This window comes from Vanellus vanellus (genome assembly GCF_965231255.1).
Source record: "Vanellus vanellus genome assembly, chromosome: 6".
Classification (NCBI taxonomy): Eukaryota; Metazoa; Chordata; class Aves; order Charadriiformes; family Charadriidae; genus Vanellus; species Vanellus vanellus.
In genome coordinates this window covers 31,828,449-31,844,041 of record NC_138911.1, presented here as the reverse complement: position 1 = coordinate 31,844,041, position 15,593 = coordinate 31,828,449, and positions in this window count along the sequence as shown.

Below are 15,593 nucleotides of genomic sequence, written 5' to 3'. Positions count from 1 at the left end.
CTTAGAGATGAAATCCTGGTCCCACAGAAGCGGATGGGAGGTTCACCCTTCTGCTTATGGGGTGTTGTGTTTGTGCCCCCCGAGTTTAGCTGTAGTTTGCTGAGTTTCGACTTATTCATACAGTTTTTGTGCCAGAAAAATGTTGAAAGCTTCAACCACAAGCTGCTTGATAACCTTTCATCACCTTTTATTCATCACTGAATAAAACAAGCAGGCGCAGCATAACTTGCTGGAGAAGGACTGTGGTTAAAGTGTCAAATAGATTTTCCTCCCCCAGTATGGGCACATACTAAAGCGGTAGGAAAACATATCCAGGATCAGAAATAAACTCTGCTAATGTAAGACGTGAGAACCAAAGTACCAGCCTGGCTGGGGAATAAAGTCCCCTAATTATGACCTCTGAAGGAAGCTTTGGGGCCAAAAATACAAGCAGCAAGGTGCATGTCAAGCGTGTCCCCCACAACCGGGCTGTGTCGGCTCAGCTGAAGGAAACCAGGTGCTTTGGGATGCCCAGGGCTGGTGGTGCAGCTCCTTCACTGCGGCAGCTGGTTCCTGGCAAACCTGCAAACCTGCCTCTCTTTTTCCATCTCGCTTGACAGCCAAATCCCAGCGCATTTGTTCTCTCCTCACATGGAAGCTGCCCCGCAGCGCCAATGTTTTCTGGCTGTCCTCTGTGCCTCTTGTGGCTCTCCCACAGGCTTTTTGGACGTGTGCGGGGCTGTGGGGATGGGAGGGTGGGGGCATGGAGAAGCTGCAAACACTACCCAGCACAGGACCACACCACAGATTTATGCAGGGACATAATGATGTTTTCTGTTTTCTCCTTTTTTTCTCCTCTCCTAGTAATTCCTAACATTTTACTTCCTTTTTTGACACCTGCTCAGCCTTGACCTGTCATTTTCTCAGAATTAGCGACGCCGCCGAGATGATTTTCTTGTGCAGTGATGGCTGATTTAGAGCCCCTCATTATGCATGTATAATTAGGGTGGGTTTTTTTCCCCAGAAGCATTACTGTGCATTTATCGACAGTAGATTTCATCTGTCATTTTACAACCCAGTCCCTCATTATCATGAAAAACTTCTGCAACTCTTCACAGTCAGCTCTTGTTTTGACTGCCCGGAATAGTTTTTCATTCTCACTAAACGTCTTACCTCACTTTTCATCTTCTTTTCCAAATCACTTGTAAATGGATTAAAAAATACACATCCAGCTTAGATCTCTGGGTAATTTTCCTCTTCTGTGAAAACACATATTGTTTATTTACACCTTTATACTCTACCGCTGCAACTGCTCGGCGTCTTTTATTGGAACCACCCCATTGGCAATCACAATATTATTCAATAGAGTTACACAGGAAAAAGTGTAGACAGACATTACAGAAATAAAACCAGCAGCAGTCCCATTTTTAGGACTTAGCAGACAAGCTATATTTGGTTTGATCTGTGTTTCTAAATTATCCTGTAAATTCCCACCACTAAATTTCATCTCTCACTGTATGTAGCACGCAATATATCTTTTTTTCTAAATGTGTCACCACTTCAAAGTTCATTAAGCCATTCCAGAGACTATGGCTGGTAAAATCCTCATCTGGATTCAAGATATTAGCAGATAGACTAACTCCTCAAGTCTCTGGCACCAAGGCAACATATTGTCATAAATCCATAGGAAACCAGATTTCATTAGTTCCCTTGGTCATAGAACTAATTGTTTGCTCCTGCATTGGGCACCTGATCATGGCTGTGGGCAGCAGGAAAGCCAGCGGCATTTTAATGTTGTTCCTCTGCTGTGCTTTACTTGATTTTTGTCTCAGGATTATGAGATGCTGGGGATGTAAAACAGCTACCGGAAAGATAACAGCTGCCAGAAACTCAGCCTTCTGTTTTGTACTTTGAGCTGTGCGTACTGTGTAGAGTTAAAAAAAATAGTGCTTAGAATAATTTAAAGCAGAAATCTGTTACGTTCCTTCAAAATTACCCGTGCTTGGTTTAATAGATGCTGGATTAATTGCGTGCTGTCTGAGCGCTTTTGTTCCTCTCTGGAGTGGCTGTGGTCTGTGCCACAGAGGTGAATGCTACTCCACTGTATGGCAAATTTGACATTGAAGGGCTCTTTGTAGAAATAAGACTGCCATTCTCTCCCATTGTCCCTTTGATTAAACAGTGCCAGCAAAAGAGACAGTTTTGATGGTTGTTTTCATATTATGGGCATCTGGCTACTAAGAGCGGGGCTGAGATCACCAAATCGCAAGCCGCTTTAGAGATGTCTATTTACGCATGCCGAGCCCACAGCGGTGTGATCCAGAAAAGTATTTGGATATGCACATTTTGGCAGGGGGAAAGTGGGGGGAAGGGAAGAAAAACAACTTCTGGGATGTGTGGTGAGGACGCTTTGTTGCTTGTGTGTGCTGCTGTTTTCCAACACCCTTCGTCTGGTACCCAAACCCACAACTTCCCAGTACTCCTGAAATAACCCTGGACTGTGGATGCTTTTCCTCCACTTTTACATCAACAGACTCCCAGTGACCTCTGAGGTACTTTGTGATAAAAATAAAGCAAATCTAACATATTACACAGCAGACTCATTCATTAACTCCTCCCCAGTTACCACCCCTTTTGTAGGTACTCATCTGCGTGCATCACCACTGAGCAATGGCTCGGCGATCCCTCAGACGCTTCGGCTTCAGTTGCAGGGACTCTGTTAGTTTATAACACATACTGGACTGGGTTGCCGACTTCTTCTGTTTGCCGAATAGACTTTAACTTCCAGAGTCCTTCCCCAGAGTTTGACCGTCTCTTTTTGTTAGTAGCAAAGCAAACAGGGAAGATGTCAGGGAGAGAGCGCTCCCCTCTCTTTTCACACATCTGTTTGGACATACAACAAAGGCTACAGAAGCATTTTTCCTTGTACTTTTAATTGAAGTGCTTTAATATAAAAAAAAAAAAAATACATACAAGTTCTAAACTCCCGTTTTCTTCAATCGTTTACACTTTTCCTAAGTTGCAACAGAATATTAGCTACGTAGGTAGTCAACACTGCTAACAAACTACAGTACAAGTTACTAATAACAGTACAAGATGCTTGGACTACATTCTTGCAAATGTGTATGAATACCAAAGAAATCCCGCAAAGTTGAGAGGTTTCCAACACACATTGCCCTCTTCTCTCAAAGCCCTGGAGGATTTCACTCATGGGTTTCCTAACCATCAAAACACAGAAGGGCTGATCCTTGGCTGGTGCAAGCTGCGGTAGCTCTGTTAGCGTCCATGGAGCAATGTTAGCTGTCGTGAGCGCAGGGTGTGATTCACTCTGTGCTCAGATAGACACCTTCAGACAGGGGAGAAACATCATGCGAGTTTCCCCGCATGACAAACTGATGGGCCTTCTTGGTCAGTGCTGGCTTATAGCATTGAGCAACACATTTTTCCGAGGGTTTCAAGACTGATCTGTTTCTCCTGGAAGAAATCAGATCAGGACGACTAAAGAACAGTCAGGAGCACCCTGGATTCTCATGCCACTCTAGGTAAAGCTGGGCAAATTTCCCTCAACCCCCACCAAGTTTTGAAGCATAAGAACCCACCCCATCACCTCTTCTCCCCCACAAAATGCTGGGAAAGCTATCAAGCACTTAATAAAACTGAGTGTGAGATAAGAAGAGCAAAGGTCCTCCACACAAGCCATGGCAAAACAAATCTCTACATACACACATTGTAACGATACAGTCACTTCAGAGTTCAAAAGAAAGGTTCACACTTTACAAAGGAGGGAAAGGGAAAAAAAATAACACAAGAAACTGTCCTTACAATTATGTACTGGTTCCCAAACCTGTAACTTTAGTCTGTGGCCACCAAAAGTAAACGAATACCAAGCAGCATAGTGTAAACTCCAATGAGGCCTCACAGGTGGTAGCAACAGGCAACCTGGAGGTAGTGTACATAGCTGAAAAGGAATTTGAAAGAAACGACGGGCATTTTCCTCCTATTCTGGTACGTTTACATAATTGAAGACATGGTGACACACTATAGCGGCATGTCTCTCCAGCCTTGTGAGCCTTGCCACCCCAGGATTGGTCACAGAAGGGTTTTTCCTCTGAAGTGGGAATGTTATCTGGGGTATTCCTCAAGCAGGAGTCCTTATTTTCTCCCTTACTCAGCCGTTCCGGCTTGCCTCTGTACTTACCTTGTGAGTAACGGGACAATCTGTTTCATCTGAGACTGCTGGGTTTTTCTCGCAAGCATCAATACAAAACATCCTTATCACTATTGCCTTGAAGACCAAAATTTCAATGGCACACTTCAGTCAGCAGCACTCAAAACTCCTCCAAGCTATTCACTGTCTGGCATTAGATTGTTTTGGTGGGAAGCTATGGAAATTGGCAAACCCCTATGAAGGTCAGTTTTTCAATTCATCAGCTCGTTATGAAAAGACTGAACAACAATTGCTCCAGCTCAGAGTAAAGACACAAAAGTCAAGTTCTCTTCTGCTGCAAACAGGATAAAAGGCTATTTAGGGGATACAGAAGTTGGCATATTGTAGAAACCATGGTGGTGGCTCAGAGTAAGAAAACTTCCTCAGCTGTATCGCCTTTTCTTTGATTTTCTATTCATGTTAAGTTTTCAGTATTCCTAGTTTTCTCCAACCACATTATCTTGACACCACAGTTAATGCTTTACAAAAGCCACTATGATGCAGTCACTCAACATACACATATATCATGTATAGGTAGGGGTATGTACAGCCAGGAGGGGAGGCAGGTTCCAACCCACATTTTGTTTCCATAAGGGCAGGCAGATCCCAGTTAGGTGAGACAGAGATAACCTCGATCATGCCCGATGTTGAAAAGAAGGCCGTGAGTATATGAACAGATAGAAACCTCAAAAACTAAACAAGAATGAATGTTAGTAGAATATCCCCTGCTTTGTAGCTACCCCAGTTGCTCTAAAATATCTCTCACCTGAAATAATTTTATTTTGCAGAATGTGTGGAAGAAAGAGGTGCTCTTCTGCTGTGAATGCAGGGAGTGGATGTGTTTTCTCAATATTGCCTAGACGTTACCCACTCCACCTGCTTGTCCCTAGCCTACTCTTTATAACAGTTCTTTTGCTTCAGTGGCTAACCAGTGAGACAAGAATATTTAATTACAAACAAACTTCAAGGTCAAGGTATTAGAAGTCTGGAAATAGATACCCTGCTACTTTTAAAACAAATGATGCATTGTACACTTAGTGCTTCTCTGAATCCTCTTTCCACAGAGCGAAGCATCACAAGGGCAAGGTTTCCATCAGTCCTGAGCTGGCACAGTCAGTTCTAAGAATTAAAACAGCCTTCACAGTCTTTGGCTCCCCTGACAAAAGTGCTTCCTGCCCCCTGGAGGAGCCAATTCATGCTGAATATTTGTGTGATGTAGACACTTCTGCACTGGGACCAACAATGGGTCTTCAATTGCTCTTACACTGGCCACACACCAGTCATCATGAACATTTTTTGATCACTTTCTGTATTTCCAAAACTACGTGCAATAGAAAAGTACCTATGTGTGATAAAATTGAAAGACTCTTTATCCTATACCCAAATGTATCTGTTAGACTAGGAAGGACCACAGGAATGTACTCATTTCCTCAGAAATTCCTCAGAAATCAAGTTGGGAGCTTCTCATCTCAGACAGTTGTGGTGAATGTAGTTAAATCCAGTTCACAGCTGGTCACAGTGGATTCCTCAGGGCTCAGTACTGGGGCTGGTTCTCTTTAATATATTTATCAATGACCTGGACAAGGGGATCGAGTGCACCCTCAGTCAGTTTGCAGGTGACACCAAGTCAGTGTCGACTTGCTTGAGAGGAGGAAGGCTCTACAGAGGGATCTGGACAGGCTGTACCGATGGGCCGAGGCCAATGGTATGAGGTTCAACAAGGCCAAGTGTCGGGTCTTGTACTTGGGTCACAACAACCCCATGCAATGCTATGGGCTTGGGGAAGAGTGGCTGGAAAGCTGCCTGGTGAAAAAAGACTTGGAGGTGTGTTGGTCGGTGTTGGCCAAGCCAGCTGAATATGTGAATATGAGCCAGCAGTGTGCCCAGGTGACCAAGAAGGTCAACAGTTTAGTGGTGGACTTGGCAGTGCTAGGTTTATGGCTGGAGTCGATGATCTTAAGGGTCTTTTCCAACCTAAATGATTCTATCATTCTACGATTCATGTTGTAGGATGCTTTTTCATCCTTAAGGTGAGTCAAGCTTCAGCCCACAACTGTTGTGTGTGTCATTGACCTTGTACTGAAAGGGCTTTGCACAAGAAACAAACCTTGCTGATTTCATCACTGCGGTATTGAACGTCATCCTGAGTAAGAGACTCTCCGAGGACCAAAAAAGAACCTCTCGGCCACACTAGTCGAACAACCTTGTCTTCAGACCACTCTGGACCTTCTATGACCCTTATAAAACTCCTTCAGTTTTTTGCAGAGGGCTTCCAGGACACAAACTGGCAAAAAGAGGGAAGCCACCAAAATGGGTGATACCATGGCCAGACACAAACTATGGCTCTACTCTCTCTGATGACAAGAAGTAGGATGGAAGGAGCCCAGCTGAGCCTCAAAGTTCAAAGCCAGACATTGTTTAAAATACCTTTTCACTTCCAAATTGAGGAGATTTGACAGCAAAATCAATAAGGTACATCAAATAAAAGCCCTCAAGTTACTTTTTGAAGCCATTTTTAGGAATAAGGCAGCGCCAGATAAAGGACCAAGCCTCTGAAGTCAGAACACAGTTCTTGGATGTTTTGCTCCCAGATTGAATTATTCTTAAAAGGGTAAAGGAAGTAACCTAAAAGCCTTTACGGTCTGTTTTTAAATGAGAGGATGTTTTTCATTTAACTCTTCGTAACAGAATAATTTGAAAATAACTGAGGAAACCATGTAATCCCAGACGGTCTGTATTATGTGTGCTCTTGTGAAGCTGCTGTGACTCCACTGCATTAAAAAAAGACATCCATTATTCTGTAGCAATTGTCCATGACACTGAGGCTTACAACATAAATATTGCAATACCTCATCCAGTTTCTGTATGACACACCATGTTTTATTGCAGTAATGTCTCATAATAGATGAAGGTGCTGCAGGGTCCTGTTTGGCCAATTGCTATAGCACCCTGGAGTGCACTTTCATAAGGAGGGAATATCTCCCACGGGAAGGGAGTTAAGATGAGGACTAGATGCCAGGAGAGCCAGCTAAAGGCTTCACATGCAATCCTGGGCAAATATTTTCTGTGCCTCATCCCCCTCCCAGCCCCTCCATTAAATGGGAGGTTCGTTTCCTCACTTGCAGATAGCGCAGGATGCAAGGTAATGGAGCACAGCCCTGCTACGCACAGCAGAATGCCTCTAAATCAAGAAGCCAGTGTTTTTCGCCAACGTGACAGATTGAAAAATGCTTCTGGTACTTCCATGAGTAGGTTACTAAGCAACACTTTGGCTTCCAGGGAGTAGCCGTGCTGGATGTGATCTCATGCGCCAGCAGCCTGACCACGTCCCCAGCTGGAGCACTGGGGAAAGGAGGGCGAGTGCGCGCCGGCAGCAAGGCTGCGTGGATTCACTGGCTGTAAAACAGGTTCCTTTGAGATGAGCTGTAACCACAAAGGAAAAATATCCCAGAGATGACGACGGGCCCGCTCACAGGGTGGTTAAAAGGCAAAGACGCTGTCAGGACATACCATTGGGAGAGGTAAAGCTTAGAAGGTTTAAGTACCACTCGGTAAACCTATGGCATTATCCTGGTCATGCAAACTTTCACTTCAGCCTGTCTCAGAGCAAATGATGCTGACGAGGACTGACTCCAGGGACAGATGCTAAAACTGACAGGGGCCGGAAAAGATTTCCACGTGAGGAGACAGAGACATCAAATTGTCTAGAACAGATTAGAAATGGGTAAGAGTGGGGAGGTTAGAGCTGAGAGAAGTGAGAAGTGAGTTCTGATACAGAAGAGGAAGATCACGCACTGCACTGTTTCCTCATATAGCAGTAAGGGGTTGTTTACAGAAAATCAAAAGGCAATACACTGAAGACTGATGAATCAAGTCCAAGCTCCATGGAGTTAGAGAAAAATTTGCCCTGGTTGCTGATCGCTCCATCATTATCCTTTGCTGAGATTTCTCACTTTCCTTTGGAGTCTGTGACATGGCATCAGCAGCACCAGGCTGAACCAGAACCGAGTGTAAACAGACCAGCCTCATCGGGGATAGAAATACCTATTTTCTTACCTGTGTTGGGTGTGCTCAACTATTTAGCAGCGCACATCTTTTAATAAAGACTGAAGTCTAAGTCTACTTAGACTAGGCCTCTTTAAGACACCAGGCCAAGCTCTTGGCTTAAAGTCAATGGAGGAATGTTGATTGAGAGCAGCTGAGAATCTGGCCTATCTTTTAGAGTATTGGTACTCTAAATCTTCATGTGTCAATAAATCATGCTCCAAATAGGATTGAGATTAAGTTGTAAGGGATAACGTTTTGCCTTACTTTGTTAGAATGTTGACGCACCTTTGCAAAACAAATAAGATTTTCTCCCTCCTCCTTCTTCTCCTTCAAGGTGAGTAACACTTAATATAGGACTTTAGATCTATTCCTGATAGGTGACCAATATTTACAGTAAATAATATTAATGTGAAACACAAAAACATATATATTTGTATGTATGACTTAAAGTCTCATTCTAATTAAAATTCAATACTACAGCACCACACAGTAAGGCTCTACCAATGTATTAATGGGAACGCCGCTATTTAGGGATCATTACTTGAGCATTTTTAAAGTGCACTTAAAAGCTGATGACACCACAGTTTTTATCTGAGATCCACTATGATGTCACAGATTTATCCTCCTTCTACTCCCCTTTTGAATAATGGGGATAATGTTGTCCCAAAGTCAAATAAAGGATCAATGGCAAAGATCCTAACTCAGTCTTCCCCACCCCCAATTGCAGTTGTTCGTGTTTTTCTTTGCAACCACTTCTAGTGAAAAAAACATGCGTGTACCAATGGCACACTCAGCCTGAAATGGCAGATGAAGAAAAGGTGAAACAATAACTTCACACCTACACAAACTTATGGTTCTTAGGAGATCTGACTGGCACACACAACTTAATTGAATGCTCCTGAGCCTCTCTTTACATCCGCAATTCAATGAACTAAATTATTCCCAGGCCTGTCCTTATCACTTCTGACCTGGGCTGCGGTGCTGGAAGAAAGTCAGAGTAGAAAGGAGGACTGTTGATCTCTGCTGCAGCACAAAAAAGTGGAAAGCCATCAAGGTAAAGAGGAGACATTTCTGCCTGCATTTTTAAAGAACATTTCATCACTACAAAGGAGTCTATATGAACTATTGTGTGACCTTTATGCTGAGCTGGGATTAAGTCAGCACACGAGTTTGATTCCCTGCAATGTTCAAGCATTTGTTGAACACTTCTAAGGGGGAGATAAAAGCTGATGGTTCGGTTTGGGCCTCTCTCTATTTCTGAATTGCTCTAGACCCTTGAAATCAACTTTGATACACATCGTCTCTGAAATCCAGGAATATATTGTAAGAGAAGAAAAAAATGAGAATGAACTATGAAGGATATCCCATATTGAAGCTCAAAGAAGATGACACTTGGAAATACCTCATGCACTTGCTATAGTCTTCCCAAAAGGATGCAGGAGCACATCTCTTGTGTCATACTCCTAGGAGAGCCACGAAGGAACAGTACATTAGGCATAACATTCATGCCTCATCCTTAGATTTTCAGCAGATCCTTCCCTTTCAATGTTGCTGGCAAAGTTTGCACTGGCAGTGCACAGTGGACATCAAAATGCAGTCCTGAGTCTGGCAGCAGCAGTTGTCTGGGCTGGAAACAGATCTGTGCTCCAGCAGAGCTCATGGGCAGCAGGGGATTTGGTCTTCCATGCAGAAAACCTTGAGGAATCTAAGGGAAATCCTTATCTTGATTTTCAGGACTGTAGGCATACGGGTCCTTGATGAGAACTAGCAGTTTCAAAGTCTTACATGGCAACAGCAAGGAAGAGTCCTGTCCAAGGGGACAAAACTCCAGACTGTGCTATTTCATGCACAGGTGAAACGTGCCAGCAAAGACCCTTCAGACTGCTACAAAAAGGAGCGCTCTCCCAGCCAACCAATTCAATCATTCAAGACATGGAAAGGAGATGAACATGAAATGGACTTGTCATTTTTAATCACTCTTTCAGATTGCAAAGAATAACACCTGCTCTTCTCTCTCCTTGTCTTCTGAAAAGTGAGGAGAGAGGAAACGTTTCCTGAGTCACTGTGGAGGTGAAACCTACAGTTTGTTACAATGAACTGAATCAGAAGGATGACTAGGACGAGTCTGAAAGAAAATATCAATACCTGAAAAATCAGCAATTTTCAGGTAGGAAGAGTTTTATTGTTAACTTTGTGCATGCAAATAGAGGTAAGCTGACCTGGAAGTAGTTTCCTCGTTTCAAAACAGCAGTAACAACGTATATTCTAAATGCACGGGTGAATACTGTAATAATACTTTACATTTTCATCCCACGTGGCAGAAACACACACCAAACATTAATAAGCTATCGCCTTGATTCCCCGGCTGCAAAATGCCTGGCATTCTCACTGACATTTAAGCAAAAAGAGGGTAAACCCTAAAAACGCTTCTGTCCCACAGAAGTTGCTATTGTTTACCTTCCCCCCGTCCCCAGTTAAGTTCCTCGATGCGCAGTGGCAGTAAGACTCGCCAACCACCCCAGGGGTGCAGCTGGAGAGACAGGCCAGTAACACACCTCTCCTCTGCCCTGCGCTAAGACTTGGCCATCAGGACAGCCAAATTGTGCTTGTACATCTCGCAGCCCGGCTCCTTCAAGAGAGCCACTGTCCCCCCACGGGCCAGGGACACCACCTAGAAGCATTGGTCACTCTTGCCCTTGCCTGCAGTGCAATGAGACCCTGCGCCCCGGCCAGCACCGCAGGGGACAGAGCTGGGACAGCGCCAGCAGTGTCTCTGCAAAACCTGCTCCCCAGGAGCAGGGAATTGATGCTCTGGCCCTGGCTGATGGCACCGTGGCTGGTATAAAGGAGGCTACCTGAGCCTGCACTGCCATGGGAATGTGACGGGGAGCAAGCTGGGCAGTGGTGCTTATAAATCAGTCCCCTTCAGGCCCCCTCCCCCCCACACCACCACCACCCATCCTCTCCCTTCCCCTCCAGCAAAACTGAGTTTATCTTATGTAAACCAGATCACGTTTGGTGCCTGCCCTGAAAAGCCATTTAACTACTGCCAGGGCTGGAGGTCGTTGTTAGTAATTATATCACCATTAAAGATGGATTTGGCTGCTTGCCAGTCCCAGCTCCTGCCCTCTTTGACCAGAGGACATGCACAGCCATAGTAACTAAAACTGTTCATTTCCTCTGCAGGGTCTTGGACCTTCGGCATCCAGCTCCTGGCTTGTCCCCTGCTCCCATCTGCTCGGGCAGCGTCGCGGGCCTGTGGCTGGCAGAAATAAATGGCGTAAGGCACAGCATGGGAGAGTTGGCTCTGCCTGCTCTGCCACAGCCCAGGTCTGCGGCACTCTAGTAAATGGCAGCACTTAGTGCTTGTCCGCAGTTGGTGGGCTCCAAGTGCTCGACAAAACCAGCTAAGAATTGCCATCCTGCCTTTGCTTCAGGAGCGAGGCACAGAGATTTGGGCACCTGCCCACAGCGGTGCCGCAAACCCTGTTATAAGCAGAAATAAACTTGATAACTCTGCTTAGGTGCGGTGAAATGGTCCAGATATAACCTCAGAGCTGCTCTGACTCTCCACGCTGGTGGGCAGCTGGGCACAACCAGCAGTTCTGCTGGACAGGCTGTTTCCAGTTCGGGTCAGCTGCTGTTAACTGAGGCCTAAGTTTGGCAACAGCATCTCCACCTGTTTGGCTGAGGGTTATTTCTACAGACACCTCTTATTGTGGATCAGGAGAGGGACAGCACCGGCCTGCTCCTGCCCCAGCAGTGGTGGTCACCCTGCCCGGTTGCCTAAAGAAAATGAATGCATACTTCCCTCGTTCTGCCATGTAGTATATCATGCAAAAGTATGAGATGCTAAGATCATAACAAACCCAGAACTGGCTAGAGAAGAGGGCTTTCCTGTCCTGTCTGCCTCCTCCTCTCCACAGAACTTAACTTTCACAAAAATATAGATCTGGTCAACTGTTAAAATTTCAGGTGAGGATTTCCTCTTGCCCAACCCACAGCCTCCCATAACAAAACTAACAAGACAATCCATCTTTTAATCATCTCCTCCATAAGATTTGCATTTTCTGCCCTCCCAGAATGGTGCTAAATTGTTCCCAATATAGTCTCTTTTGCTTTGTCCATTATTTTTTTTTGATATATCAGGAAAACATAAAGCATTTCCCCCTTCTACTCTGAAAGACAGTCTTATAGACTAACCGTTGGCATTGCCAACTGATTAGATAGACAGACAGACAAGTAACATCAGCCACCATGTCTTACTCTAAGGAAGTGCTCCTAGAATTCAGGATTACATTCTTCTCCATTTTATTTCTCCTCTTACTTTTAGATGAACTAGTTGCATCATGTAAAAGATTCCTATTACTCCATAGCTGCTAACTTTCGTTTAAGTAGATACTTTAAAGTTTTCTCTAATTTCTTGATATGCTGGAACTGAATTAACCAGATACACAGTGGTGGAAATAGGAAAATGTGGAAAATTTCGATTCAGGTAGACCTGAAATACTTTTGAGCTCCACTTTAAATGTTTTATGTCAAATGAAGGCTACTTATTTTTTTTATTTTGAAATAAAATTAACTTTGAAATTCAAATATTGAAGTGAGTCATTCTAAAAGGATTGAAACAAGCATTTTCAACTCTTCCAATATTCCCCCCATATTTTTTATATTAAATAATTTGCCAGATTGAATTTGGATATGTGAATAATTGTGGTTCTCTCTAAAGCACATTTTTTTAAAATCAATTTATTCCACGCAGAAAAATCTCATGCCCAGCTCTACCTGGAATTTCCTTGCGCACAATGCACACTATCCCTCCGGCAGTGACAAGCTTAATTAATATTCCGTTTTACCCCCATCCACTCCTCACCTCCCAAATGACCCCTGTCAAAACACATGCTGTAGGTGTAAAGAACATGCAACAGCCCCATAACACTGCACCGCGCGGGAGAGTCTTCCTTTGGGGCAGAATTTACTAAGCTCCTTTTAAAGAAAGCGGAGAAATAATGATTTCAAAGTTATTCAGATCAACATTTACTTCAAAAGACCACACCTAACGGTGGCTTTCCTAGCTCAAGAACTGTCCTAAGGTACGCTTACAGAAATGCTGTAAACTCAGTCCAAAGACACGTCTACAGAAGTATGGTTTGGAGGCAGAATGGGACCCGCATTTCTTAAAGGTATTGCCTTTTCTGTGCTGCAGGGGAGGCTCTGTGATGGTAACAGGAGCTCACCTCCTCCATGGTACGACTTGGATGCATCCCTTTTTTGTGACCATTTCTCCACTCAGGTTTCCAAGGCTGCCACTGCAGCAGTTTTAGGTTTTCCAAAATGAGAAGGATCACATGAATATGTTTAACTAACATACTTTAAGGCCATTACGCAGACACAGCTTGTATTTAAATACATCCTCTCCCACAGTAAACATCTGTTTTTATAATAAGGACAGGAAGAACTATTACATCATCCAGCCTGACTTCCTCTATAACACAAGCCTTTTCCAGTCAGACATTCCTGTGATTAACTAAGATTGTGCTTAATTAAAATACATCTTCTGGGAAGCTGTCCACTCTTGATTTGAAGACTTGAAGGGATGCGGGATCTACCATCTCCCATGGTAGTTTGCCCTGATTTGTGCTAAAATATTGCTAGCTTTGCCTACACAGAAGAGTTTTGAAATATGCCAGTTTGATCAACTCAGGAGCTGCCAAAAAACTTGCACGTCCTACCGTAGCAAGAGAGAGGGAAGCATACAGAGCCAGAGTCCTCTAGTTTTTTGCTGCTTAGACCAGATCGCTGTTACAAGAGGTTTCAAGATGTGCCTGACAGCGGATGGAGTGGCCTAAGTTGTTCAGCCCAGCAGTCATGCAGCAAGGCTGTCCCCAGGGGGTACAAGGTGACGGGGAATCAGTTATCAGAGTTTCTAAACTCCTTTCCTCACCCCCATGACTGTGCCACAACATCTCCACATCTTGGGAAAGGAGATACAGCATTGTTAGCTTGGTAGATGAATTAATATTTCTAAAGCGTGTCAAGATGTATGGCTCTGAACAGACGTTAAAATGTCACTGAGAGGTCTGTCCCAGCCCCTTATCTTAAATTGAATTAGTGAAGAAGGGAGACTGTAGCTGGAGGAAGTTCTCAGCATCTGCTGCCAAAGTTACCTGGAGCTGCCTGGCTACACAGCAACACAGCACAAAGCTGGAGAGATGAACCGCAGCCGGACCACTGCGGGTAGGTAGCCTATTACACTGATCTCAAACGGCAAACAACATTTTGCCATTGAAGATCTAGCAATCTCTCCTTCTGCCGTACCTCATTAGTGATGAAACTTCAGCAAGGCCACTGAGGAATGCTTCCAAACATGAAAGACACTGTTCACTGCAGAATGGTTGTTGGAGGAGAAAATGGCTGGCCAGCGCTATGGATCAAAATCACAAAATAGGAAAGCAGGTGTGCGTGCAGAGCACAGCTCATTTAGCAACATCTCTGTCACAGGGATGGAGAGCACTGATTTTCTGCACCAGCCAGTCCCACCAACAGGGCTACCTGAGACTTACATGATGAGTCACCACTCTCTGGTTAATACACAGGCTAAAACAATATGCACTTTCCTCTCCATCTGATAATGCAGACATTGTCCTACTCCTCTCCCAAGGTCAATGCAAATACCAGGAAACTGAAAGGCAATGGCCATTTTTAGATAGAGCTCCCGAAGCCCAGCAGGCCTGGTAGCCGAGCACCAGCCCGAACACTAACCCACCTCTGCAGCTCCCACCGCCAGCACCACCATAAAACTCTCCTCCAGCGCACACACTTCTCAGCTGCAGTCCCTCTTGCCAGAACACTCGCTTTCCGTGAGAGAGCCAGTGGTGTCTCTGGTGAATATATACTTGCGCTCCTGCCCACAGCAGCAACAGGATTTTGTATCAGCCTGAACTGTGCGATGGTCCCAAAGTGCCAGGTCAGCAGGGTTCAACCACACCAACAGATGGGTGCAAATGCTCGTGCAGATGAGCTGTGGCACCCAGGTGCTCCCCAGGGCCAGGGCAGTTCCAGACTGGGAAGAAGATGCTTCACTTTACGTTTTTTTCCACAGCTTTGTCCCAACAGGTACCAGCCACCTAACGCAGGTCCACGGGCTTACCCTCCCCGCACCTGATACTCAAATTTCTTCATACTCTCATATCTGAGGGGCCGTCACATGGAAAGCCTAAGGTATTGAGTGAATTTCACAGGTAGCCAGGGCAGCTGCTCCAGGAGAGATTTGGTCCAATACGACTAGGAAAAAGACTTTCTAAATTTTTTCTAACAGGTTAAAATACTCCTGCTGCAGCCTGAGAAGAGGCTGTGACAG